Raw genomic sequence first — 27,701 nt, forward strand, 5'->3', positions numbered from 1 at the left:
TTACAGGACTGCCCTAGGACAGAGAGAAACAGGCTAATTCTGTACTAAAAAAAGTCAGGCAATGCCAAGCTAAATTAGATCTAATTAAGTTCTGAGAGAAGTGCTAAACTTAAAATACTAAAATACGTCATCTAATTTAACTCTTTATGGAAACGGCTCTGTTCTTTGGAAACATATTTTGAAGCAACATTCCTCTGTTGCTGCATTTCTTTTCCGTTCATAACTGGAGAAGAAGCTGAAGCACTGAATGCACTGGGGCTCATGACAAAGTGGACAATAAACAAGTAAGCAATACTCTGGTGATCCAGCCTACAAGTCCTTAAGACAGGAGCACACCTGTAAGCCCACGACCTTATAGCAGAATCCTCTGAGAGTGGGCAAGAGTCAGAGGCATAGCTTACATGAGAAACATGCAAGAGAATGAATGTGTAACACCTGACCGATAGGAACAGAAAACAAAAGCTTTCTTTCTCACTCTGTCATCAGATGATCCAGCAAACCCAACGAGCCAAGTATCTACATCCAACTGCATTAAATAAGACCTTAAGAACTGGGTGTGGATGAGGGAGGTGGGGAGAAGGGGGAAATCAGGCCTTCACAGTCTCTGGAGGTTACTGGTACAAGTTACCTACAACACAGACAATCTGCACAGCACCCAAGTAGTTACTAAGGAGGGAGACACTTGCAGAGCAATGTTACACACAGAAGATGCTACAGAGTTCCATGTATATGTAACGACCGTAAACAAATGAGCAAGGAATGTCTTCCTGATTAAAATAAAAAAATCTTAAAATTGTTTTTCTTTCTGGAGTTGTCTGGATCAAGCTGGAGAAATTCTAGTAGCACCAGAACTACTAAAGTAGGCCACATACAGATCTGCAGGAAGCATCCAACACGTATCATGTCATTGCAATGATCATAGTTGTTCGTGGTGTCTCAGAATATCCATGCTGACTATGAGGGAGCACATGTTTGCTAGCTGCCAGCCTGTCAACACAATATATATAAGGTGGACTTCTACACCTTTGTCTCAAGTTGTAGGTTTTTTATTCTCTTCCTAGTCAGAGAGATGTTTAAAATTCTTGGGAATGAGAGATTATATAAACTCCAGTCCTTTGGCAAGTCAGGCTAGAAAAGGTACACATTTTTGTTTCAATGAACTGGAATTACATTTCTAATCAAACAATCCTATGCTGTTCAGCAGTGTCTCTTATTCTGAAATTGCTCTTTATTGCTCTTCCTTTGCACTACTAGTCTAAAATGTCTTAAGACTGTTAGACGAGTGGAAAGTTCTCTACACGTGCCCAGAAAGCTTCAAGAACAAATAAAAATAAAAACCAACAAAACACTCCACCCACAAACCCCCCACCACACTGGCTTGACAGACTGTACTTTTCAAAAGTTAAATTTAAAAGGTTAAGTACTTTTTGTCACACTCAAGAAAATAAAGATACCTTTCTTACCCAGAAAAGCAAATGAGTCACTGTGTCTTGTCTTGGGAATATACCTCAACATGAACTTGCTAGATTCCTTCTTTGAGTTGTGGACATGATTACTACAAAGGGAAAAGCAGAAATTTTGTTAATAGTTAGAATATTTTTTCATTTAGACATTTACCGTTAGTCACTGACATCGAAGGGATATTTTACTACTTATTTCTGAAATGTATGCATGGAACTGCCTGCTCATTATATGTTTTTAATGCATATTAACATAAACAAAAAGCTTCACAGAACTTTTTTTTATACATTAACAGCATTTGTCAAGTACAGTCATGGGGAGGACTCTGAAATAAAACTCTTGACAACCAAAAGCAAAGCCACAGTATCTGGATCATTGAAGTGCCAGGCACATTGGGCATAATCAGGCCTACAAAATGGTTTCTCCACATTTCGGTCTCAAGTCCAAAACAGTGGTTCCCAAGTTGTGGTTGGCAGTGCTGTCAGATCACCACATACTGTCTCTCCTCCTTGTTTCCAGCTGCTACATCAAATCAAAAGGCAGCTAAAAATACACACTTTTCTAATATTACTTTTCCAGGTAAGCAACTGCTGTACTCTCCACAAGGATGTTAAATGATTGTGAAGCAAGAGCAATATGAACCACAGTTCTAAAAATGGGAAAGTGGAATACAAGACAAGCTCTTTATTAAAACAGTAGGTCAGCACTTCCCTAAAATAATCATCATTGTTTTTCAGAAATCCAAGAAGAGTTGAGGGATTTAACATGCTCACACCACTGTCAGAAATCTAACAGTAGCAGAACAGAGGAGAATAATTTGCTTCTCCATGCTAGAACCAAGCCCAGGAAAGCAATAAGAGTTAACAGAAAACATTGGGAACTTACATTAAAGCTTTACATACAGAACAGAAAGAAAAATACTGAAATGTGATGCACATGTACTTCAATGAAAAGCTACAGGGTTGGGCAATCACTAGGTGAATATTAAAAGTTAATATACCTAGGTAGGAACTCCAGAGCAACGACAGAAAAGCACAAGTATTACCAGTTTCCATTCACCTCTGGAAGCACTAGAATTGCTGGAACATTTTTAAAGTTAGGCCTCACTACTGCTATTGAGATTCCATAAAAGTAACCTTTTCAGAGAGCAACAGAGTGACAAGTACAAAGTACTTACTTATACCAAACGAAGATCAAAGCACAAGCACAGCTCTTCTGCAACTGTAACATTTACTCTCATTTCTTTTGTTCTGCATTATGTTCCTAGCAAGCCTACAAACACAAGACAGTCAAACCTACTAGAACTGGTTCAGTGCAAGGCCTTAACAGCACAAACACAAGGTAAAGTTGCTAGAATAAGGGCTATCCAACTTTAAACTAAACCTTACTTGAAACATTAGCTCCTTCAGCCCTCTGAAGTCTGTCTTCATTCCAAACAAAACCAGTGATGCTGTTTTACTGGGCACAGGTGGCAAAGGGGCTGCATGCTCACCATTTTATCTCATTAAAAATACAAAAATCTCACATGGGTGCTTATCCTGAAGTGTCATGCTTAATGGTATTAGCTTTATATATCACTATTCTTCTCAGTTCTGCTCAGAAACACAAGCAGTCAATGCACCACCTATCACATCACCGTTGCCAGCCAGCTGACATGGCCTGTTGGACAAACTGCCAGGTGGCTCCAGGAGGGAGTCTCTTTGGGAACCAGCTTTCCCTAATGGAAAACAGTTTCTTGAATTTGGGCAAATTGTCTCAGTTAAACATCTCAGATTTGTGTTAGAATAAAACTTGAGTCACTGGTAAAGTATTTAAAATTCAACCTAGTGATTTTAAATTAGTTTAATTCAATGTGCAACAGATGTGTGGTTTCACAGATTTCTTGTGGCAGCACTAAGCTTGACAAAATAAAAATTGTTTCTGAACTGGTTCTAAAGCCATCCTAGTTTCACAAAGGAGCACCGCCAGTGGTTATTCTAGCCTAAACAGGAAATCAATTTCATTCCATCAAAATCCACAAAATGAATTCAACCATTTGTAGATTTTCTAAGAAAAAAAACCCAATTATTTTTCTACGAAAAATACAAGTTCTACTGATGTTCGCAACAAAATCTCTTTTCAACTAAAAATTATTTCTATCTACTTTGAACTGGCATAAATGATCTTAAAAATAACAGATAATAAGCACTCTACAGGGATTACAGAAGCAATGAGCAGTAGTACCTTAGTGCTATACTCCCATTTGCAGTAAATTTAGACATTCAAAGGCTTGAAGTTTGCAGGAGTGTAGTCTTCAAGTATTCTGAGTGCACAAATGATGAGACAACAAAAATTTTGAGCAACACAATAAAGCTACAGTTACAACCTGTTTGTAGTTTTAAAGTACCACACATTAACAGATTACTGTGAAAACTCAGACCACTCTTTCCAGAAATGTTACAAGTTCTAGCTAGAGTTTTCTGCCTGTGACTTCGTAGGATGACTATTCAAAGTCAAGGCTGTGCTCTGTCTGAAAGAGCACAATCCACTCTCACAATTCACCCAATTTAAAAATTACTCAGTATGGTTTATTATATTCAAAGTATTAACTCCTAACAATGCACCATCTTCACAAAGATGATACACTGCACAAAGTATGATACCTTACAGAACGGGTTCAAAAACAAAAACCTACAAGATGATTTGTTTTGATTTTTTTGTAAGATGATAGCTTCAAAACATTGAAAGATAACAAGGTCAAAACATTGAAGGAATACAAAACCAGACAATTCTTACAAGTCAAAACCCAGTAACTTGACAGGAGAAGGAAAAGAGGAGAGGGAGAGAAATCGGAGTCTCCCTGCTCCTTGCACACTGTTCAGTTCAATGCTAGCAGGAGCTGGCACAGCTAAACCAGCTGCCACCTTCCATGACACTGGTGCATGCCCCCACGGACCATAGAGGGACAAGACTGCAGGGAAACTCTGCTTCTATTTGTATCAGTCCTTAAAATGATTGCTTAGCAGTGACAAGAGACCTATTAAAGACATTTGCTTCCATTAAGGGATGCTTGCTGGAGAGGTCACTGCCCTATCTGCACACTGCCAGTGCTCACTACAGGCTCCTGCTGTAGGGATGCACTGAGGGAGCTGGTCCCATCAACGCTCCTCAACCTTATCCAAAGTGAGGAAGGCTGGCAAAGCCCGACGTCTGAAGTAACGCACTTGAGGAAGGAAGGGCAGTACCAAGGATTACAAAGCAATTTCCTCCCTGCCAATGCACATTCCAGAAATAATGAACTACTACTATAATACTAGAGATAACGTTTCTTGAAAAACAAGGAATGTGTTGGCTCGAGTGGAACCATGCATTTTTCTACACACTCAAAAATGTGCTCACTGCAGACAGCTCAAAGAGCTGATTTAGAGGCCTGGAAGGAAAAGGTACCTGCTATTTTTTTAACTAAACAGGGTAAAGGGGCCAAGCGTCTCAAGTGCTCATGAAAGCCTTATTAGGATAAAGTACTACTGTTTTTTCCTATTAGGCTTTGATAAACTGGAAGTGCAGTTGTGTAGGAAGATGAATATGAAGGTTTTAATCCCCAAACCAAAACTCAAACCTGCCAGAAAAGAAGTAAAGGATACTGAGCTGCAATTCCAACAACACAGAATTGGCCTAAGTCAGCACTCACTGCAACCAAAAGAAATGGCGTCAGCCTCTTCCTGGCCACCTGTGCTGGTGCAGGAGGTGGTCTGTACACCATATGGCTGCTCAGACAACCAGCTCAAGGAACTGATCCAGACTAAAATGAATTCTCAGAAAAAGTCTCAATCATTTACTCCATCTGGTTTATGACTTCTCTATAAACATTCAAGTTAACACATGGGAGGAGCAGATGAGGAGGGAGGAAGCAGCAGCCAGGGCAAGACTGCTTCCTTCCACAGCAGCACGGGTTAGTTCTGCTGAAGTTATTAAGTCCTTGGATGACTACTTTGAAGAGAAATCTCCATTTGAAGCCTATATATATTAACCAGCTGTGGGGCTCTGGCTGCAAAGAGAGAGATTAGGACTCTACTCAAGATGCTGCTTTGAACATTTGCATTGAAAGTTCAGCCACTGAAAGAAAACCTTTACTTCGAAAATAAAATTCTGAGTTGGCTTGATGCATTCTGCTAAAACACAAGGAAAGCTGCGAGTTTAAAGGACTTAAGCTGGCAAACTGTCAAGTCAAAGTAAAATAATGATATTTTGCCATTGTTCCAACCTGGAGTAAGAAGTAAACGCCTCCCCCTCCTTGGTGCAAATTCACAATGACCAAAGAGCAGTCTTAGCCTGGACAGCTGATGTTCTGCCAGTTTCTTTCCAAGCAGCTACACATTGGTAACTTCAGTTCAAAAGTACTGCTTCAAGATTTTGAACAGTGGGAACATTCTTGCAAGCCCCTTACTAGGCTTTGGGTTTCCAGAAGGACAATTTTGGGACTGTATGTGCTCACCCCGGATTGAAAAGTACTGTACAGTTCTACCCATTTCTCTTCTGTTCAGAAAATCTAAAATCCCTGAAGCAGACAAGCCATCAATGGACAAACAAAGTAATGGCACTGAACCAAAACTAAAGACAACTGTTTTTTAAATACTCCTTTCCCTCTACTTACACAAGCCTAGTAGATAATAACACAACCATCATGAACAAAGCTAGTATTTCTAATTATGCAACAATCAGAGCAAACATGAGTTTCAGATATTAAAACAGAAATAACACTCTACAGATTTACCAAGAACTCCACATAGTGGTAGATCTCTACACTAGAAACTGCAAATTCAAGACAATGGTGCACATTAATTCCAAGTCAAGAAACCTACAAATCATTTAGGCAATATCCTGATGGTGACCACTCATTGTAACATGTAAATCCACACAAGCAACATTAAATGGAAGCGGTTTCCTTTAAACTACCTCCATACACCCTAAGCAGGCAAGTCAATTTCACCTTAACATTTGAAAAAACAAAAGAACAAGCATTAAGTTAGCAAGGTAAAGTACCTGCTATGCAAGAGAACTTCGTGTGACCTAGTGCAATGTTTTGCATATTGCTATGTTTAACTCTTCTCACACAGAAGCTGCCACTACACCTTTTTAAAATTCATGTGGACAGAATAAATGGTTCCAGTCAGTGTTCAAGTTAAGTACAGCAGCGCTCTTGATGACCTCTGCAAAAGCCATAAGTACCCTGAGAAAAGTTATGGAGCTCTCCCTTAGCAGAGAAGAATTTGTTTCCACTTCTAAGAACACTAATGAAGCATATCTTCCTGTATAAAGTTCTAAAATATAAATAGGTCTCAAATTGATACAAAGAGTGATACAATGGTTATTTGTATGTAATTCTTGGGAGCTCTCAGTTAAGAAAAGGCATACCTTAATAGCTGTGCCTCACTAAAAGCAAAGGAAATTGGAAGCAAAGTTGAAAAGATGAGTCAAATCACATCCCACATCCTTGACTAGCTCAGTAAAAACATCCAATTTAATATATTTTGTAAACAGAGCATTTCATTCAATTGCAAATGGCCTGTTTTCCAAACACATTTCTTCTGTTCTGGGATCAATTTATACTGGTTTAGCAGCTTTATTTCTTCTCACTACATTTTTCAAAACCTCAACAGCCTGTCTAATACCTCTCCCTCACCACTGTACCTGTGCCCCCCATCAGCTTACAGGCACTTCCTGTACACAGAGCTTTTCTCATGCACTCAGCCACTTCCCATGTGTCCTTTTAACCTGACCAAGCAAAAGATCATATTCTCCAACACAAACTAGCTACCTGCCACCCCCTACCAACTGATAAAACCGAAGTTGTACTGGTCTTTCTCTAGTGATGTATCTACAGTGGTGACCACATAGAAAAAAGCATTATTGCTATTCATGCAATTAGCAAGAAAAATAAAATAAAGCACCCCTTCTCTAAAAGTTAAGTGAAATGGACCCAAAAGTTCAAGTTTCTAGAACCATAACAATTGAGAAGAGTAACAGCCTAGGCTGTCAGCCAGCTACAGATATGCTGTACAGCAAGTAGAAGGTGGCCTGAGATGGACTGTTCTAATAACATCCATAAACTTAAAAAGTGACCTTCATAATGACTTAACTCCCAACTCACCTTCTTTCATGCCAGAAGTTTGGCAAGTAAACTCTATCACTACAGCATCACTGGAAATCTTAGATCAGCTTCTGTATAGAATATACTTTCATAAAATAGAAGCCTATTTGAATAACTGCAGAATGAGACCAGGGGATTTAACCTGTGAAGCATTTGGCAAGCAAGGAGTTAAAATCCTGCCTAAGACTACCCCACAGCTGCTGTCAGCAGTCAGGCTTGTCAAGAGAAGCTCTGGGCTGTCTTGACAAGACTAATTGGCAGCAAGCACCTGGTTCCCCAGGCTGGGCCTGGGGAAGGTAAAAGAACATAAACCCTGCAAAGAAGGAGGAGAAGCAGCTGGAAGGCTGCCAGTAGGTCTAGCCTGTTTCATGTTTTCACTTCAATCCACAGGCAACTTTATCCTACACTATACCCAGTTAGAGCTATTACAAACATTTCTCGGCAACTTCCCAGCTGAAGGAAACCTGTGCTTTGTGGTTCTGTACCTGCAAGTTCTGCCACTGAGCACCCACCAAGCCTTTGCTGTGCAGGGTCACACTGCAGCACAGCCAACTGCAACATCACCACCATCACTAAATTGCAGTAGAATTGAAATTTTGGTTTTCTAATGCCACCAAAAATTCACTTAAAGGTGTTACTGTAACTTTAAAATTATGGACTAATATGCCAGAAAATCAAAATGAAGACTGTTCTGGATATTTTGTACATTGCACACATAAAGCATGTGCAACAAAAACTTATGAACATAGCAAATTACAGTGCATCTTTAAAGAAAGTAATAATAAAAAAAAAGGTTTAAAAATCCCCAACATTCTGGAAACTAGCTAGAAGTAGGACGCATGTGGAATTTTAAGTGGGATTTCCAGAAAAATTTAAAAAATTTAAACATATTTTGACCTCTGCTAAGAGTCATGACCAGTGAACATGAAGCTTTCTGAAATTCTGCCCTCATTTTTTTCACACTATTAAAACTCAAGTTAAAAAAACTTAAAGCATTAGCCTTGCAGGTTCAGCCCTTGAGGTAGGCAGATCTTTCTTAGGACTAAGGGACAAAAAAAAATTCCTTTAGTATGTTTAGCTGAATTTGTATTATTGAACCAACAAGTGTCTAATTATATATAAACATACACAAAAATTGATATATATAAAATACATAACATCAACATACATCAGAATTTTTTTTGGTGCAAGATAGTGTAAGTATAAACATTAAAAAGTCAGAAGTAAATTTCTTCAAAGCAAATTGCTCAGCAAATACATTGACTATGCCTCTGCCAAGTTTCACATTTTGGGCGTTTTAGCTTGCTAGTCAAGAATTCTAACAATGTAGAGCAGCACAAACGTTTCCATATCTTAAAACCCTGGAAATTTGGAAGTGCACTTGTACATAGTCTCAGTATGAAAGACATTTCCATCAATAAGCAATAATGCCAAATTATGGTGCTTGGGGGAACAAAAAATTGCAATGGAACCGCTTGCTAGTTAAACCACTGGTATCTGTAGAACAAACTCACCCCGAGAGCCACAGAGTGTGCCACTCTGCTCCTGGCTGGACACACCATAGAAACGACTGCAACATTCCTTTAACTGCTAATGATATTAATACCATATCATTGTACCAATACAATGATCCATCAGCAATATTTAAAAAGGAAAATCCTCAGCATAGCAAGATTACAAGCTACTGTGTTTAGAGTTACTGCTCTAGCAATAGCAAAGGAATGTTTCTCTGTCTGACAGCAAAGGATCCAGCCCTTTACAATACCTGCTCTCCATTTATATTCAAAGACTACTAATGAGTAAATCTAGAGGCTCTCTTGGTCTCTACTCATGAGCTTCATGACTCAGTGTTTTTTTAAAAAACCCAACAAAACCAAACAGAAACACCCAATCAAAAAACCCCACCCCAAAACCAAACCAAGACAAACAAACAAACAAAAAACCCCACCTACACCACACTTCCCCTTGTGCCATGCAAAACATGAATGCCCATGATTCAAAACACAGGATCAAGGTGTACCATAAAGTCAAGTAGAACAATCTAACCTTTCCCATGGTCAGAAATGTAAGACTATGACTATATGCACAGGACATGCATTACAGAGACTGACCAATCACTGATAAGAAAATCAGGTCTTGCCTCTTAAGAGCATGAATTGCCTCAGTCCATTACAACTGAGGTGCTAACTAGATTATTACACTACTATCTTATCTTTAAGGAGCTAGACTCTGCTGCATAGTAGGATGAAATAGGACAGCACGATTGTCAAGATGTGGCTACATCTTCTTGGTTTTACATAAAGCAACCAGTTAAATAAAAACTATTTGAATGAAATGCTTATTCTAGCAAAGAAGCACCTGTGCATGTTAAATAAGTAAGCCCCCACAGGATGAGAATTCTCTAAGAAAAATATATGTATTGGGTTAGCTCCTAAATTCTCCTGAAAATAAAATATATAAATGCTTTGTCTTTTGAAGTCATCTATCCAATCCAAAAGCTGACTCCAGTTATCACTAAGGATTGTTGCAGCAAGACCTAGTCACGAATCACTAATCCACTGGCTAGCTAATGGGCATTCCTATTAATCACTAGGAAAACAGACTATCTAAAAAGACAACTCACTAACCTATGATACCACTTGAACACCTACACACCAGCTCATTCCGTACTGGCAAGCTGCTTAGTATCCAAGGGCTCCTATCTGATATGGATGAATGTAAGTTACAGGCTGCAGGAGCTCCAAGAAGATGCAGCAAAGGAACAGACTGGCAAAATGAATCTTTACAACAGCATTACCAGCTGCATGAGACTAATAAAAGCAGTAATGCTCTTTTGCCCTATGAAAGCAGAGATTCATTTGTATGAATGGTTTACCCTGCTTGAGCAGGGAGGTTGGACCAGATCACCCACTGCAGACCCTTCCTTCCAACCTTACCTATTCTGGGATTCTGATTATAATGGCTTAAGAGGCTGCATTTCATGCAGGAAGAGTCTGCAGCACCACATAAAATTGAGCAAACCTGCATCAATGATAACTGAGTGATAAACTTGTCAGAGGGCAGCTATTGAAGAGTACAGTTCTTTCCAGGTTTTCTCATTAACAGAATTTAGCCACAGAAAGGGCACCCCAAGGATAACAGATAGTCCATGATAACTAATCTACCACTGTTTTGCTCCTATTAAAAGGGATATTCTTGCTTCCCTCCCATCCCTTTGCATCAGTTCCAACACCCATCTGACCTCCATTCTCACCATAAGCTAATTGGTGGAAGCACCAGACAGACAAACAGCACTTCAACTAGGAAAAAGAAGCCAGAAGAAACCAGTGATAGCATGAGGGCAGGAGAATCTCCAGAGTTTTATGCAAACAGAGAAAGGGAAAAGAACCATGTCTACCAGTAGCAGTGAGGTGTTAATACAGGTTTAGCCATTTCTGTGAAACCCACTCCTTAATGTTAATTCACACTGCCCTTATAACCAGAAGCATGTTTTATTAAATGAAAGATTAAATCAAAGTCATAATTGTAAAGCAAAAATAAAAAATTTAGCTTCAAGACTAAGACCCACCTAGAAAAACACTGTACCCTTCAGATCAGGAACTGTAACACTGTTAACAGGAAAAACTTTAAACATAAAAATACAAGAAATATTCATCTTTATTTTTTGAAAAAGATGGTTCAACTGCTACTTGAAAGACCAGACATTTTCATAAACATTCTCAAGACACAGGAACAACCTGTTCAATAAATGATTTCAGGAAGTTGTGATCCTTAATTGTCCTCCATGACGAAAAAGAATTTGATTCTTGATGTAGAAAATAATAAACCCGTCATTATGAGACATGGCAGTTTCCACATCTAGCTACTGTCACACAGTGGCCAGGAACTCCTGAAGAAAAACATGCATGGTGATCACAAGAATGAGAATTCCAAATTCTAGATTCAAAAATAGATGAAAACTAAGAAATTTTCTTAAGATACTCATGATTAGTCACAGCTTGAGCACACTTTGAACCATTATATAAAGTTGAAGGGTCCAAATAACTAAAACCAGTTGTGCAAGTTCAGAGATTTCAAACTCTTCTGCTACAGATTGGCAGGAGTCTGCCACTTAGGTAAGGGGAGGGAGGGAAAACCCCAGAACACTGTCTCATGTTTGACTGTACACAAGGCTACAAATTTCTGGTTGTACTGGCACCAGTGGCACACAGACATACAAAATTAACCTGTACATAATTTAAAATCTGTCATGACTTGAGGAAAAATTATTTATCTTCGTAAGAGTTCTGATAAGCAGCCAGACTGGAACATTCTTTCTGCAAAATCTGTCTGTTTGCTCCTCTACTGAATGAGCATGGAAAAGAAACACCTGATCCACCAGGTACCAATTTCTCGAGAAGTTCACCCTGCCACAGTGGGCTCTGCTGCTGGTTCAGAGAAAGCACAGCAGCGAAACTCAGGAAAAGTTCTCTCACACAGCTGCAAATGGCTACATAACTGACATGGATTTTGCTACAGGGGAAATGCATTTTAAAAAGGAAACTTTCAGCTGTACTGTGTCAACAGGCAAGGCCATCCTTCTTGAAGTTTAAACTAGCCACCTCAAAAACAGCAAAGAAAGTCAGTGTACTTGCTGGCCCCTAAGTCTTTTCCTAGTAAGAGGGACATGCTTCTGAAAACATTTTTTTTCTTTTACCTTTTTAAAAAATAATTTATTTACTACTATCACCTAATGCTTCCCATTATCAGACACATTCAACTGCTTTCTGATTTGGTCAGAATTTCATAGGCTGGGTAGCAACCTAAAATAGTTCTTCAAAGTCTAAGTCGTTGTAGGAAAAATGTCAAAAAAAGTTACATTTTGGCCATCTTTAAAAAGCTACCTCCTCATTTTATAAATTCAGGAAGTGCAGCCTTTGTGCGGAGTATCTTCTGCTACCCTTAAAAAAGTCCAGCCGAACTTGGCCCAGTTTGGAACTCCTAAAGAAAAATACCTTTAGGTTCATCAGCCCAGTAGTCTTTTGAGATTTTATCTGTGAAGGTCTGTGAAGAACCACATTGAGCTTTTTTTGGCTGTCACAGCAACCAGTCCTGACCAAATGCATACACTCTGCTTGTGTGAAGTGACTGAGCACCCTCCCTACAACCACAGTTACATGAGCGTGAGGAGTGACATCCTTGTTATGCCCAGAAGTAACAAATGTGTTCAGATACAGAAGAGGCCAAGCTTTAGCCCAGTATGGATACCTCAACTTCTCTGAAAAAAAATTCTTAACACAGTCAAAGTCACGGTCAAAATACCAGCGTTGCTAGGAGTCTGGAGATACTGTAGAGCTGATGGGACAGGAAAGGAGGAGGAACCAGTGCATGATTCTGGAGCTGACACATGTCAGGGCTGTCTCAGAGATTTCCCAGTTGGCTTTGTACCATAGGACCCCCACTCAATCCCCCCAATTAACTTGGGACAATTCTGGTTCCCATGCTCTGCACAGCTTATTGCAGTCCAGAAATGTACTTGAAAGAAAAATCCTGCTGAGCATACAGAATGCACACAGTCTCCAGGGTACCCCACAAAAAACAAAACAAAACAAAAAACTGCCATGTCCAGATCAGAAATTTTCAAGAAGAGAATTGGCTTAATTTTGACAGATTTTCATGTAAAATTAAAACAATACTGCCCACTGACAAATTTCAAGTGGATGTTCCAGTTCAGAGGTGCAATACAATATTTCAAAGTAGAGACTGACATAAAAAATGGCACAATTATTCTAGTTTTGTTTCTGAAAACAGATGACGAATTTTGGCAAAAAGCTTTAAACAAAATTAAACCCAAGGCAAAGGAAAGGCATAAAGTATTTTGGTCCAGAAGATTAGAGATCAGGAAAGTTATAAATTATCTCTTAACATTTTTCCAACATTTTCTATTATCTGTGGAAGAAACAGATGAAGGAAGAACATCAGTGGGAACAAAGACTTCTGTGAACTCCCATTTTCACTTAAGCAGCAATGCTCTTTGTTACAGAAGTTTACAGCTGCATAACAAAATAGGATGCTTTGTCAATGATACAAAATCAAACCATTCAAATTGTCCATTCTGATTATGCAAACTGCTGGGTGAACAGCTAGACACACTCAGAGTTATCTGTGTGATGACCAGTGTCAGGTTCAGTGAATGACAGCACAGGATGGAGCCAGCAAACACAAATAAAACATAATACTATCTTCCTTCCTAAAAATTCTAATTACTTGTTTACTCATTGACATCAGGTAACATTAACACTCTATGCCATCTTGTTTTCTCCAGAAGAAATCTGAAGGTAAATCAGAGTGACCTTTGCAAGCCTCAGAGACAGACTCAACTGGAAGACTTCACAGCCTTGATCTCATACAATGGCATACTCTATCCTAAGGGAGCAAACAGGAAAGTGAAGCAACAGGGGCATATACAAGGACAAGATTCTCTTAATACTGAAAATAGAGGACTTTTAGGCCTAAAGTAAGCACAATCTAAAGTCCATAAGGACCAGACAAGACCCCTCAAAGAGTCTGAAGAGGGTAAAAACCCCACCTCAACTGTAAGAAAATACAACAACCAGGAGAGGTTGTTTTTTTCACTCTTCTGATTCTCCTACAAGCAGTCCTGGACATTCTCTCTAAATTCAAATCATATATAAATAAAACCAGAAACACCCATGGCCACTAACTCTTTACAACCAGTTACCACTGTTCAACTCCCACTACGGACAATTTTAAGCTATTTGAAGTATCATGTCAGGAGCAATACATGCACCAGCCTAAAACTGAAACACCTTTGAACACAGCTACACTTGGTACAAAGTTACCTTTGTCTAAACACTGGTTGGTTGTTGTTGGGGTTTTTTTTAGCTTGTTTCTTCTACAGAATAGAGTATTTCAGTTGAGAGGGACCTACAGTGATCACCTGGTCCAACTGCCTGACCAATTTCGAGCTGGCCAAGTTAAAGCACATTTTAAGGGCATTGTCCAAACGGCTCTGAAATGTTGACAGGCTTGGGGCATTGACCACCTCTCGAGGGTGCCCTGTTCCAGTGTTTGAAGAAATGCTTCCTAATTTTCATTCTGAACCTGTCCTGAAGCAGCTTTGAACCATTCCCACACATCCTATCTGGATCCCAGGGAGAAAAGCTCAGCACCTCCCTCACCACTTCCCCTCCTCAGGGAGCTGTAAAGAGCAATGAGGTCACCCTCAGCCTCCTTTTCTCCAAACCAGACAAGACCAAAGCCCTTGGCTGCTCCTCACAGGACATTGCTTCCAAGCCTTGCACCAGCTTTGTTGGCCTCCTCTGGATTCAAGGACTTAACATATTCCCACGGCAGACTTCCACAGTCATATGTCCTTTCTACCTGATGAGAAGGGAGAAAGATGCAAAAGCAGAAATAATTCTTTTACCAGGCTGGCACTATGTTACAGAGTAGGGATCACACACAAGTTTGGCACCACAGCACCTGTGGCTGTGCTACTGCCAACACACTGCCAACTTCAGCTCGGCAGGGATGACACAGAATTCTGCTTCCCTCACTCCATGATACACTCCTTTGCTGCTGCTCCTCACCAAGGAGGCCCAAGTCTGTCTTCCTTCTGTGTACTCCCACACAACAAGCAGAGTGCATGAATACACATAGGACTCTTGCACACATAGGACAGGTATGCTTGTGCAAAGCCTTTTGAGTAGCAACTTTCTACATGTACTTGTTTGAGCCCCAGGCTCAGCTCCTGCAAAGAGGTATCACTTCCCATTAGAGCTAAATACATGGTTCAACTCTAAAATTAGTAAAAAGACAAAAAACACATGCAAAGCTAAATAAGTAGGAACCAAAAATAAGGAGCACTGGATTCAGCAACACTTAAGGGATTTGCAAATATCTGGTAGGCCCACCTAGTGAGATTTTGTAACAGTTACCTTCGTACATTGACATTCTTTTCCAGATTTGGCTTTCATCCCTGTCTCAAATCAAAAACCAGAATATTTTCATATGTAGCTGTATCTGTAACACCACCATAATTTCTGCTATACACAAATCACAAGGGTTTCCAACAGCAAAGACCAAGACTATTTTTCCATGCTAACAACAAACTCTGCTATGTTTGCAAAATGTTTCCTTTGGATGGTTCCTTATAGCAATACTATGATGTTTCTAGAAAAGAGAAAAGCATCCTGAGCATTAGGAAAACTTACAGTGATTAATGAAACCACAGAACTAAACATCCTTCAGAAGAGAGGCATCAGCTGAGTACTCTCACACGCTACTGAATGACTAAAATACGTCATCCTGCTGCTCAGAGCGCCACTGTTGCCTCTTCAGCCCCTCCAGACACTAAAGGAAGGCACGTAAACAAGCAAGGCAGAAGAGAAGAAGGTATGTCATCCATGATGTCAGCATACTCTTAAATCAACAACTGCTAACTTACTGTCCTCTCTGAATCCAGAATAACTTGAAAAAAGACAGGGTACAGTGCTTTAGCAATGACAACCTTACTGTTGACAGGAAGCTCAGAGGCAGTCGGTTTTAAAAGTATCTCAACATCGATTTGCACGTAAGAGTGAAAACTAAAAAACTTCAGAGAACTGCTATCTGTTTTACAGGTAAGCTGTACTCCAGTAACTTTCTCACTAAATTAAATCAGTTTCATACTTCTTTGGGCAACAGCTCACACTACATCTACAGATTACCTAGGCAACAGAGTTTTGAAAACCTTACTAGCACCTACTCCTATATTTGCCTTTGGCAAGAAAAAGTTTTTGACTCATTTTTACATTCAATTAATCCACAGTCACATTCTTCATAGAAAGACTTCTGGAAAAACTCAACTTGCTGGAAACAGTAACTATAATTACTGACCCTCTTCAAGTCAGCCAAAATTAAATTGCAAAGTAGATTTTCTGGCATTCGAGCTATAACTTAATAGTACAAAGAAAAGCAAGTAAAAGTGTAAGTAAAAGAAGAAACCAAGCCCAGGATTTGAGAGAACCCAGAAAATGAGATACGAGTGGTGAGTTATAGGGAAAAATTGAGAATGGACCCTGAACATTCTCCTTCTAGATTTGTACTGCAAAACAAAAAGGGCAAAACTTCTGCTTTGCTCATCTTTTCAGTATCAAACTTCTGTCAAACAAAGCATTAAGACTAAAAAGGAGAAATATGACTTCATGAAATTTCATAGTAAAGAACAAATCATAAACTGTAACTGTATGGTATTTTATCTCCTTATATAACATTATTCTCTTTTTGCCACAGTTTTCAGGTTTGTTTTACTTACTGCTCTGCAATTATGAAGAAAGTAAAACCAAAAATCGTAGTGTCTCTGTATTTCTCAGGAAAACAGAAAACACCATTGCAGGTGTCCCATTAGGAAACTTGTGTGCAATTACACATGCCACTGTCAAATCAAGATTCTTTTCACTTATTAGGGGCTTTAAAGCAAGTACAAGGATCACATATTCATGGATATACTATTAGTATACCATGTTAACTCTACTAGCATTGAGACAATTAGCTTATCTTGGTGCAAAATTGATAAATATTTCATATTTGACTAAAGTTTAAAAAATACAGAATTCATGGGCTATGTAGACATTCTGCAGGTTTTGCTTCTACCGAATTATTTGCACAACTGAAAAAAAAAAAAGTGGTTTCATAATGTGATAATTTTTGAGCCTGTAAGCAAGAACTTCCAGGACTAAAACCAAAATAAGTTCTATCTTAAAAACCATTTACAAAATAAGCTGAAGATTTGAAGTTACTACTATCTATTGTCATCTGTGATACTCCAGGAGAGTATTTTCTACCCAAATAAACCCTCTTGCTGAAAACAGGGCTATAAAGTTCTTAGAGAGCTCACTATCAACAAGGATTCCCATATATACTAAAATATAGGTACCATCAAAGAGATGACCAATGGTACATTGCTATTTTTTTCCATTCTTAAAATTCTGATCAAAACTAGTTGTGAAAAAAGCTAAACACCAGTCACCAAAAAATACAGCAGGGGTCACCAAATGTAGGGAAGGGACAAACCAAACAACACTCAAAGCAAGGATATTTCAAACTTGCAGGCCACTTAAGCGTTAGCCCCTAGAAACCAGCCCCTGACCTGAAAACAAGTGTAAGTCCAATCAACAAGAAGTCAGTTAATCCTGAATTATACAGAACTACAGAACAAAATTTTTTCCAAAACAAGTGCCATACTAAGTCCAAACCTTGATCTAAGATACAAGATGCCTACTATTATTTCAGACACCAATTGCTCTACTGGTCTGGACCTTAAGGCACCAAACCTCTTTTATTCTGTCCACAACCGTTAGACAAATATCAAAATAGAAAATTTGTTCAATGCAGTGGTCATCACTCACCCACGTAAGCAACTCTGAGCTATAGATGAGTGCAATTACTTGATAGTTTTGAATATTAGTAACAATCATTCTGACAAAACCGCTGAAAATCCCTTAACGGATGCTTCACTCCTTTAGGAGTTTGAGAGAACAAAACCATGTCCTATGCACATGGGGACTAACAGTTCTACTGACAAAAATGCTAAATCCTCTAACAAATGCTTCAGACCCCCAAGGAATTTGAGACAACAAAACCGTATCATCCTCACATGAGAATTGATACTGGGCAGCACAGACTCTCGAGGCAAAACAGCTTTCTCACTTCTCACAGCACAACTATTTCAGTATTATAAAAATTAAAACTTCTGACTCATTCCCAGATTTTATCTTTTTAGTTCCAGTAATGAGAAACAGGAGATCATCAGGTCAATCTGAAAGAGCCTGTGTATTTATTAAAATAAACTTTTCTAGAATACAATTCAATAAAAATACCTCTATAATATAGACTACTGGATTAACTGATCTTGGAAATAATTTAACTGAGACATGAAAGCACCACAGAAGAGAATTTATTTTGGGATTGTCATACTGGAAGACTAATTGCTAAGTTATCTTTCTCATAAAGAATAAAAAATGAATTTTCCTTTTCAAACAGATTAGGTGAATAGGGGTTAAAAAAAAAAAAAAAAATCAGTATTTCTACTTTACCAGTGCACATTATGCTAAGTGTCAAGTATAAAGACAGATTTTCTGAAAAAGACCATTTCAAACATTCTCAACTAAAGACAACTAAGTTATGGAAAGAAACCAACAAAATTTGTTAATTGCCAAACCAGGTTATATGCTAATTATGTCAGCAAATACTAACAGGCAGACGACACACTCCTGAAATACAGTAATGGGATGTAACATAAGAATAGCCCTGACCATTACAGGGTACACCTAATAAAAAACCTGTCTGGCCAATACATGCTGCTCAGCAGAGAATACAAGAACAGGTGAACTATTTATTAACACATTTCTGATATCCTCTCCCAGTCAGTACTCTGCAGTTCAGGGTTTTAAACCCAGAAGTAGTACTTTTGCATTCTCCAAGATATACTATACTATCAGTAATTTCAATCTCATAATTTAAATCTAAATTATGACACATAATCTGTTTTACATCTCTAAGAACCAGAGCTCCTGCTGTCAGAGTTCTTGCTTCCGTAAATAAGTTGTCCAGATCTTAAGAACAGTAAATATGAGGAATTTCTTCAGTGGATAAACCACACATATTTTTGAAGATAAAAGCTGGTTTGATATGGAAACTTTGAATCTGATTTATATTCCAATCTACCATCACTGTGACAATCTGCATTAAGGCCTCATTGTACTATTAACAAATAAAATTAAAGCAAAAATCAAAGCAGATCAGGTTTGTTGCCAAAGTTTTAAATAATGTCAAATGTCCAAATGAGTTAAACTGCTGGCAAGAATCTGCAGAACTACCCAGTGAGATCTTGGCAGCAGAAACTTTGCTCACTGGATTCAAGACTTTTCTTACATTAAGAGTGTGGCTTGATGAGACAGACTTAAGAGAGAACAAGTCACTGCAGTCTGAAGGGACAACATAATGCCATCACCCCTCTGTACCCCCACGCCCCATCACACACCCCAGAGTCAGTCTCCCTTAACAACCTACTACCAACTAACCCAGAGGAAAAAAGAAATTAGAACAGTGTGGATTGAATGAACCGGTTGAATAAAAATTGAGAAACTGTGTCAGAGATTCTGAGGACTCTAAGTGTGTAATAACACAGGCACAATTTAAGGCAGGTCAAACAGAAGCTTTATTAACTATGATCACAGTGAGAGAACATTGAGAGCATCTTTCCTGATTGTCTGCCAGGCGATTGAAGAGACCCAACCCATATCCTGTTTCAGAAAAAAGGCAAGGAAAAGCAATCATATGAATGTTAATAAAGCCAGGTACCCTTCTCCTGGAGGGATGGACTCCTTAAATCTGTTGCTAAACAGCCACAATTCTAATGAAGACTCAGGCAGTAAAGAACGTAACAATAAGAAGATGGCTCTTGGTGGAGCCCAAAGGGATGGCCTGGCATTATCCTGTCTGAGGTGCAAAGTTGGAAGCAATCAGACTGCTGGCTTCTGGTTGAATGTTCTTGAGTATAGATAACCTCTTAGCCAGACCTCTCAATTTTAACTGTAAATAATTTTACCACCACAACTGTTTCACAGCTTAAAAATACATTGTTATTTTCTTTTTCCCGGCCACAAGTAAGACCAATGAATGAGAAATCATATCTATCAAGTCCAAAACACTGCAAGATACAACTGAATAGAAATTTTAACTTACCGAGCAAATTTTAAATTAAAAAAAAAATAGTTTTGATAAAACTGATGTGTTAACTACTCATCCTGCACATCTGAACTGATAAACTACAAACCAGTTTTAAAATGCTTTTTGTACATTTGACTTCCATTTCCTATCCAAGTGCGATTTAACACATTTTTTAAAAATACTTAATTCACTACTCCCCAACAGAAATGTGAAAATTAAAGACTTAAGAAAACAAAGCATCAACTAAGCAGTGTGTTTAACTGAATTTATCACACAAAGATACAAGCCAACTGAAGATTAAAGATAATTTGCAATCTAAGATTAAATCACTTTATCCATGTGCTACTTCAAAAGAATAGCTCTCAGTGCACTAGTGGAATGATTAAAATACCTCCTTCTTCACAGATGCCAAATGTAAAAACTCCCCAAAATCAAAGTTTAGTAAGAAGTACTTTTTCCACAAGCAAATCAGTCAGTAAATCAAACAGTGCTGCACATGTCTTACTGCAAAACCAAAAACCCAAGGTACAGAGGCAGAGTATGTAGTTTGATATAAAAACAGATGTACCTAACCAGATGAAATTCTAAGTATCAGAAGTTAGAGACACCTTAGAGATGGAAGTCTCCTGTCCCAAGTTCTTTTCAAGAAACAGGGTACTTGCAGGTCTACCCCATTAAATGCGTTCATCCTTAGCTAGGCAAGTTCCATTAAGAAAATTAAGTCAAACTGGCATAAGCAATCACTACAAGCTAAATTTTTGTCATTAGAGGCCAAAAAGTCTAAGGGATTATCTCTATCAGTTTTTATCACAGTCTTGATCAAGCCTAGTTCATTCAGCTGCAGTCCTTGAGTCTCTACAAGCCTAATGGGAATATTAGGCAGTAAGTGCCAGACATTTTTTATCCCAGAATTACAATTCTTAATCCTATGATTGACATTTGAGTCTTGAGCAATGAGGCCCAAGTTATTTCATTTGGGAGCCCGGCTGACTGTTGAATTACTATCAGAATTCATTCTGCTGAGGAGGAACAAAAATGTCATCAGATTTAGTACTGGAGAAAAACTATTGCTCCAACTCAAATTTTTAAGCAATACTTCAAATTTCACCTCTGTAAATGTGCTCCAGTCAGAAATCACTGAAGCACTTATAAACACTGTAAAAGTTTCTGCCTCTAAGAAGCTGGTGCTCACCATAAGTATTGCAGTATGTACTGCAATACAACAGTATCTTAAGGAATGCTCCATGCACCTTCAACAGCAGTGAAAATATTTGTTATAAAAACCTTGAGTTTACACAGAGTAGTTATGTACTGCACTGAAATTGCTCTTATTCTGCTGCAGAAAAAAGAAAATCAAATTCCTGTCCTCTTTGATTCTTCAACTACTGTAAAGACTCAAACTTCCACAAGAAAGGAGTACTGGTTTAAATACTTCAGTTGACCACGCAGTACATAATCAAGTAGTCTCCAGCTAGCCCCGAACACACTGTATACAGCTACATAAAGAAAATACTTCAGAGTCCTCAAGAAGTATTACTTATCTGGGCCAGCCTCCATCTCCCCCTCCTTCTTATCCCAATCTTTCAAAGATAGGCTTTAAATGTTTTGCAGCTGTCCAACATTAAGGCTGAAGAATTCAACAACCACTGCACTGTAAAAGCACAGGGTGAAAAGCAACTACATTCAGGACCCGTTACAGAGCCAGAAGAGCTTCCTGACTGCAAACTTCTTCAGCAAAATCTGGATAAGGTCCCGAGAGCAGATAAACCTGTAAAATTATTCTTTCTTCCTTCCAGATAATTCTCCAAGTGAGTTCCTACCATATAAACTAGTGCAGACTATGCATAACTGCACTGAGTTTTAGCCAACCTCTCTCACAGCCAAAAATATCAACCACCACCACTGCACACATTTTCTTACTGAGATTTTCAGAAGGTCTGCATAATCTTGTAACTATGAAGTTAGTGAGCCATTTCATATTTCCTGAAACTAAACTGCACATTAGATGATTCACCAATTAGTGTATTCATGAAGCTTTAAGAACCAATCAAAATTTCATTTTTGTTGAAAAATTTAACAGAAATGTCCAGCTGTATGCATGGAGAGAGCATGTGGGCTCTTCTCCTTTATTTAACTTCACTAACAGCTACGTTAGCTGGTGAAAAATATTCAGTGTGTCAAAGTTAATTTATCAAGCTGACAAAGTATAAGGGCTCCAGAAGGTATAGCATACATTTACTAAATTTTAAATACAACATTTTAACTAGATATAGCTCAAAGATTAAAATAAGCTGTCCAACAACCAAACCACACAAATACATATCACTCCAGGGCACTTCTTATTTAATGGAGCAATTGCATGCTCATTTCAAACTAATGCATAGGTCAACATACCAGAAAAGCTGATCATCCTTCAGACCCCGAACCCCACAAATCGAAACGTGTTTTTTTAAACTAGGCGGATATCTCTGGAAGACAGAGGGCTTGTCAGTACAGTGCGGGCCATGATCAGATGGAGGGGAGGGACTGCACGTTGCTCAACACAACCAAACCTTGTGCCTCCCCGAAGCCTCTAGGCACAAATACCACACCGTAAAACTAAGTGCTAATTTCCCCCTACGGTTGAAACTACGAAGTACAGCTCTTGGGGAAACAAGAGGCAAGGAAATCAGCCTAAAGTAGATGGTTATTCAAGAATTACTTAACTAGCCAACCTATTCCAATACTTTGGAATAAAAATCAATATTTTAGGAGTTTATGATGGAGCCTTTACATCAAAAGTTCTTTCATTCTACAAAGTCAGGAATGTACAATTTAGTAAACAAAAAGGTATCCTGTCTAGATTTTACATTTAACTATTTGCAGCAGTAAATAAAATATCACCACCTGAACTAAGTTTTAAGAATAGATAAAATTGCTGTACGGAAGTCACATGGAATGATCTGAATCCACGCAGTATCTATCAAAAATTGAGCTATTTGGCAAGAGGCTATCACAGGACAAGGTGGTTTACAACTATTAACAATCATCACTACTGTTTGATTAAACTAAAATACATCTCTAAACATAATGAATGAGCCCAAAAAATGAATGTTATACCATCTCGGGTTATAAGTCCATCACGGAAACACGTAAATTGCCACATCTAATTTGATGAACAGTCACTCATCTCTCTAGAACCTTGCTGCAGTGACAGGTTTCACATGTTTCAAAGAAGATTAAAAAAAACCCCTTTCTGCTAGAACACAGTTCATTTCTAATCCCTTCCATCTGCTCCCTCTTTCTTAGATGTACCTGCCATCATTAAAAGAGCAATAGAAGAGAAATTCTACATATTCTTCCAGGGACAAACCCAGGCATTTTCCCAGTGCTCTCACACATATGAAGTCATGTCAACCTACTGCTACCCAGCTGTCTGAATTCACTGCCTGGCTTGTATTGTTAATGCAATCCTGAAAACCAGAGGAGAAGCAGGACATTTAGACAAACTGGAAAATCAGAACTGATTTCATCAGCTCAGTCCACCAGGTCACAAAATCGGTTCATTTTCTCTCCTTCTATAGTTTGCTTTGGACTGACAAATAATTTGCCCTAGTAGTACAGCTAACTCACTCTGCCATACTTAGCCATGTGCAAAAATGTACAGAATTGAATCTGTTCTGACAGAGACTCTACTGCTAAGGCTATCGCTTTGATACGAGGTCCATTTGAGTATCTTCGTTTACAGACTGACAAGTGAATGAAGTAGGAGGTTGCTAACTTGGAAACCTGCCTCCTTTCAAATGCCTCACTGCAGCAAACTCATCAGCTGGGGATAGTCAAGGTAACAGGGGTTATGCTCAGGCTGAAAGCTGCACAACATCTTCAACGGGAAGACTTTAATGGCACAAAACTGCATGACATGAGGTCTTGAGGTGCATGGATCGCACCTCAAGATTCCTATGGATGTAACATTCCCAAACCATACTGAAATTAGCTTGAGTGAAAATGCATCTTTGGTATGGCCAGGGATCACCCCCCACGTAATGGGCCCCATATGATGAATAGTATAAAATTTATAGCTTACAAACAGAAACAGTGTGGAAAACTTCAACAAGCTTTACAGGAGAGGGAAAAAAAAATAAAAGAGGAGAGCATTCTGTAAGTATTCAGGGAATGGAAACCTGACTATTGTACATGCTGGGTAAGACTACATGATACACAACCCTGATGAAATAAACATTCAGAGACAGAAATGTATTCCATGCGATGAAGCTACTGTGATTCAGTGCAAGTACTGGAGTACAAAGTTAATAACAACAGCAAAAATAACAGGATTTACTGCTCCTACAATTCTAAGAAACTATTCATAACTCCGAGTCAGATGCTTATAAAGACCACTTGCAAACTTTTATGAGCGCTCACGAGGGAAGACGGCCTGATGTTTAGCGCTCCCCCCCAAGTCCCCGCAGAAGGGGTTAACAGGAGGCTGTGCGCCCTGAGGGCTCTTTAGTGGCAATTCTGCCAGGGTAATTTCCATACGGACAAACCGTGCGTGCAAACTCGTACATAGGACACCGCCGACCACCGCGCTGCTCCTGCACCAGCCCCACAACCACCCCGGGTACCAACACCGGGCACCCCCGCCCGGCCGGGGCAGGTTCGACCCTCTGCAGCCGGGGCGCCGCTGCGAACCGCCAGCGGGACGGCCGGGACCGAACGGAACCGGCCCCCGACACACCGCTCCCCGCCTCGCCCGCCCCAGGCGCCCTTCTCCCGGCCGCGGGCACAGCCGAGCCCTCGCCGTCCCTTCCCCCGGCTCCCTCGGGCCGGGACAGGGCGGCAGCTCCCGCCTCCCTCCCGCACGGAGCCGCGGCCTCGGCGGGCGGCAGCGGGGCTGCGGCCGCCTGTGGCCGCCGGGGGGCGAGCGGCGCAGGCGGGTCCCGCCCGCCCGCCCGCCGCGCCCGCGCCCCGACCGGAGGCAGCACCTACCGCTGCGCCGTCCCGGCGGGGGCAGCGGCGCCTCAGCGCCGTCCCGGCGGGGGCAGCGCCCGCAGCATCCCCGGCCCGGGCCCGCCGCCGGTGCCGCTCCCGGAGCGACCGGACCGAGCCCCCTCCCTCCCTCCGCCCAATGGAAAATAGTTCCCCGGGCCCCGGAGCGGAGACACCGGGAGCGACACCTCGCCGGCCAATGAGAGCCGGCCTGGCCCCCCGCGGCGCCAATGGGAGCGGCGGGCTGGCGGGGGCGGGGCGTCGCCCAGCCAACCGGGGCGCGGCGCTCGCACTGACCCGCTAGGCTGTCTCCGGTGGCCTCCATTGACCACCATCTTGGAGTCGGGCGCGATGCCCGCTCCGGGAATGGGCTCGCTGCCCGGCGGCCATCTTGGATCCGGGCGGAGTCACGTGCGGGGGCGGGCGGCAGGAGGCGGCGGGGCCGCGGCGGCCGAGCGGAGCCCCCGCCCCGTCCCGCCCCGCCGGGAGCCGGAATTCCCCGCCACACTCGGCGTCACAGGCCGAACGGCGGTGCGCCGCTGGTGTCTCCAAGCGCGGCTCCCGGGGCGGCCGGATGCGGCGCAGGCAGGGACCGCCCCGGCACTGCGCCTGCAGGAGTCAGGCGGCTCCTTCTACGCTGAAGGTAGCAGCAAAAACTTGGAGACCCTTGGAGACACGTCGGTATTGTCGGGAGTAATACCCCATTCGAAGCAGTTTCCTCTCCCTTCCTCCCCATAATGGGGAGCGAATCCATGGCTTGGCCTAAGTGCAGGTGAAGTAACATCCGATCACGTCGGGCAAAGGAATCGCTCGCTGCAGCGCAAAAAGACAGCTGGTATTCCAAGTACCAGAACGCATCGCATCTTCCTGTAGCTGGCAGACACACTGGGACGCTACAGTGCGGACGGTGGACACTCAGATGGGAAGAGATGCATCGATGTCAGGCTCGGAGGGAAGGGTCCATGGGTTTACTCTATTGGAAGGCAGCAGCAAGCAGAGAATGGCAGGGGTCGGTTCTCTTTGACATCTTTCTCAGAGACTTTTGAGGAGGAGATGGAGTGTGTGCTCAACAAATTTGCAGGTGGTGCTGAAGCTGGAACAGTGGGAGTGCTGAAGGACAGAGCTGCCATTTAAATGGATCTAGACCAGTTGGGGGAATGACCTGACAGGAAGTCTGTAAAACTCAGCAGGGACACATAGAAGGAAATTTGACAAGTCTAGCGCTTGGGAAGGAGCAGGCCTCTGCAACAGTACAGGGTGGGGACTGATGGGCTGTGGAGCAGCTTTGCAGGAAAGGATGTGGGGTGTCGTTGGACAGGATGTTGGCCATGAGCCAGCAGTATGTCCTGGCAGCAAGGAGGCCAAAAGCATCCCAGGTCATACGATTGGAAGCATAGCCAGTAGGCCAAAGAAAGTGATTATTTATTTCTGCTCAGCTACATGAGGAATAGTGTGTCCAGTTTTGGCTCCCAAAATGCAAGGAAAATCTCAACAAACTGAAACAAGTTCAGTGGAAGCCACCAAGTGGTCCAAGGGGAGGTGCAGCACTTGCCCTGTGAGGGAGAGTCTGAGGTAACAACCCTGGATTAGCTTGAAGAAGAGACAATTTAAAATACTTCAGCATACAGAACACAGCCTAGCATATACATTACCAGCAAAAAAACCCCAAAGATTAAATAATACACTGTATAAGCAATTCTGCACCTTGGAAGAGGATGAAAAATATAATGAAACACACATAATTGATGTTAGTTGCATTCAAAATGATACTGATGAGGCCAATGTGTGAATTTACATTTCTAGAGCAGGGTAGCACTCACGAAGGATTCATGTGCACCCTGCACAAATGCAGCTAAATTGCCACTTGGCAGTCCTACGTAAACAGTGCAATAAAGAATGTGCTAGCACGTAGCAACAACAGGGAAAATAAATATAGAGCCAGCATAGCCAGGATTTAGTTACCAGTTCAACATGGGGAAACACGAAGTCCTGCATCTGGGGAGCACCAGCCCCAGGCGCCTGTACATGCAGGGGGCTGCCCCAGCAGCTTTGTGAGAAGAACCTGAGGATCCTGGTGGGCACCAAGTTGAACACGAGCCAGCAACATGCCCTTGATGCAGAGAAGGGTAACGGTATCCTGGGCTGCATGTTGCCAGCAGGTTGAGGGAGTTGATTCTGCTCCTCTCCTCAGCACTGGTGAGGCTGAACCTGCTGAGCTCCCCACTACAAGGGAGATACAAAGCTGCTGGAGAGTTCAACAGAGGGTTGCTAAGATATTAGGGGATTGGAGTACCTCTCCTGTGAAGAGGGGCTGGAGGAGATGCGGCTGTTCTGGCTGGAGAAGTCTTAGAAGAGGATCTCATCGATGTGTATAAAAACCCAAAGGGAGGATCCAGAGGATGAAGTCAGGATGACAGCAGTCTTT

At 41.0% G+C, this 27,701-nt stretch overlaps 1 protein-coding gene across 3 annotated transcripts in view; it reads right to left on the minus strand.

Moving 5' to 3' along the window:
* Positions 1-25,678, minus strand: part of SOCS5 (suppressor of cytokine signaling 5) — a 34,348-nt gene extending 8,670 nt beyond the window's left edge. Inside the window, exons 1-3 of one of the 3 annotated variants that reach the window (XM_032102799.1) lie at positions 3,685-8,691; positions 2,639-2,733; positions 1,464-1,555 (exon numbers count right to left, since the gene is read on the minus strand). The gene's annotated coding sequence lies outside the window, so the exon portion shown is untranslated. Of the gene's footprint in view, positions 1-1,463; positions 1,556-2,638; positions 2,734-3,684; positions 8,692-25,276; positions 25,364-25,573 lie in introns of those variants that run through there. The other 2 variants (XM_032102800.1, XM_032102798.1) reach the window with 2 other exon arrangements.
* Positions 25,679-27,701: the final 2,023 nt, after the last annotated feature.

The sequence above is a fragment of the Corvus moneduloides genome, chromosome 3 (assembly GCF_009650955.1).
Source record: "Corvus moneduloides isolate bCorMon1 chromosome 3, bCorMon1.pri, whole genome shotgun sequence".
Classification (NCBI taxonomy): Eukaryota; Metazoa; Chordata; class Aves; order Passeriformes; family Corvidae; genus Corvus; species Corvus moneduloides.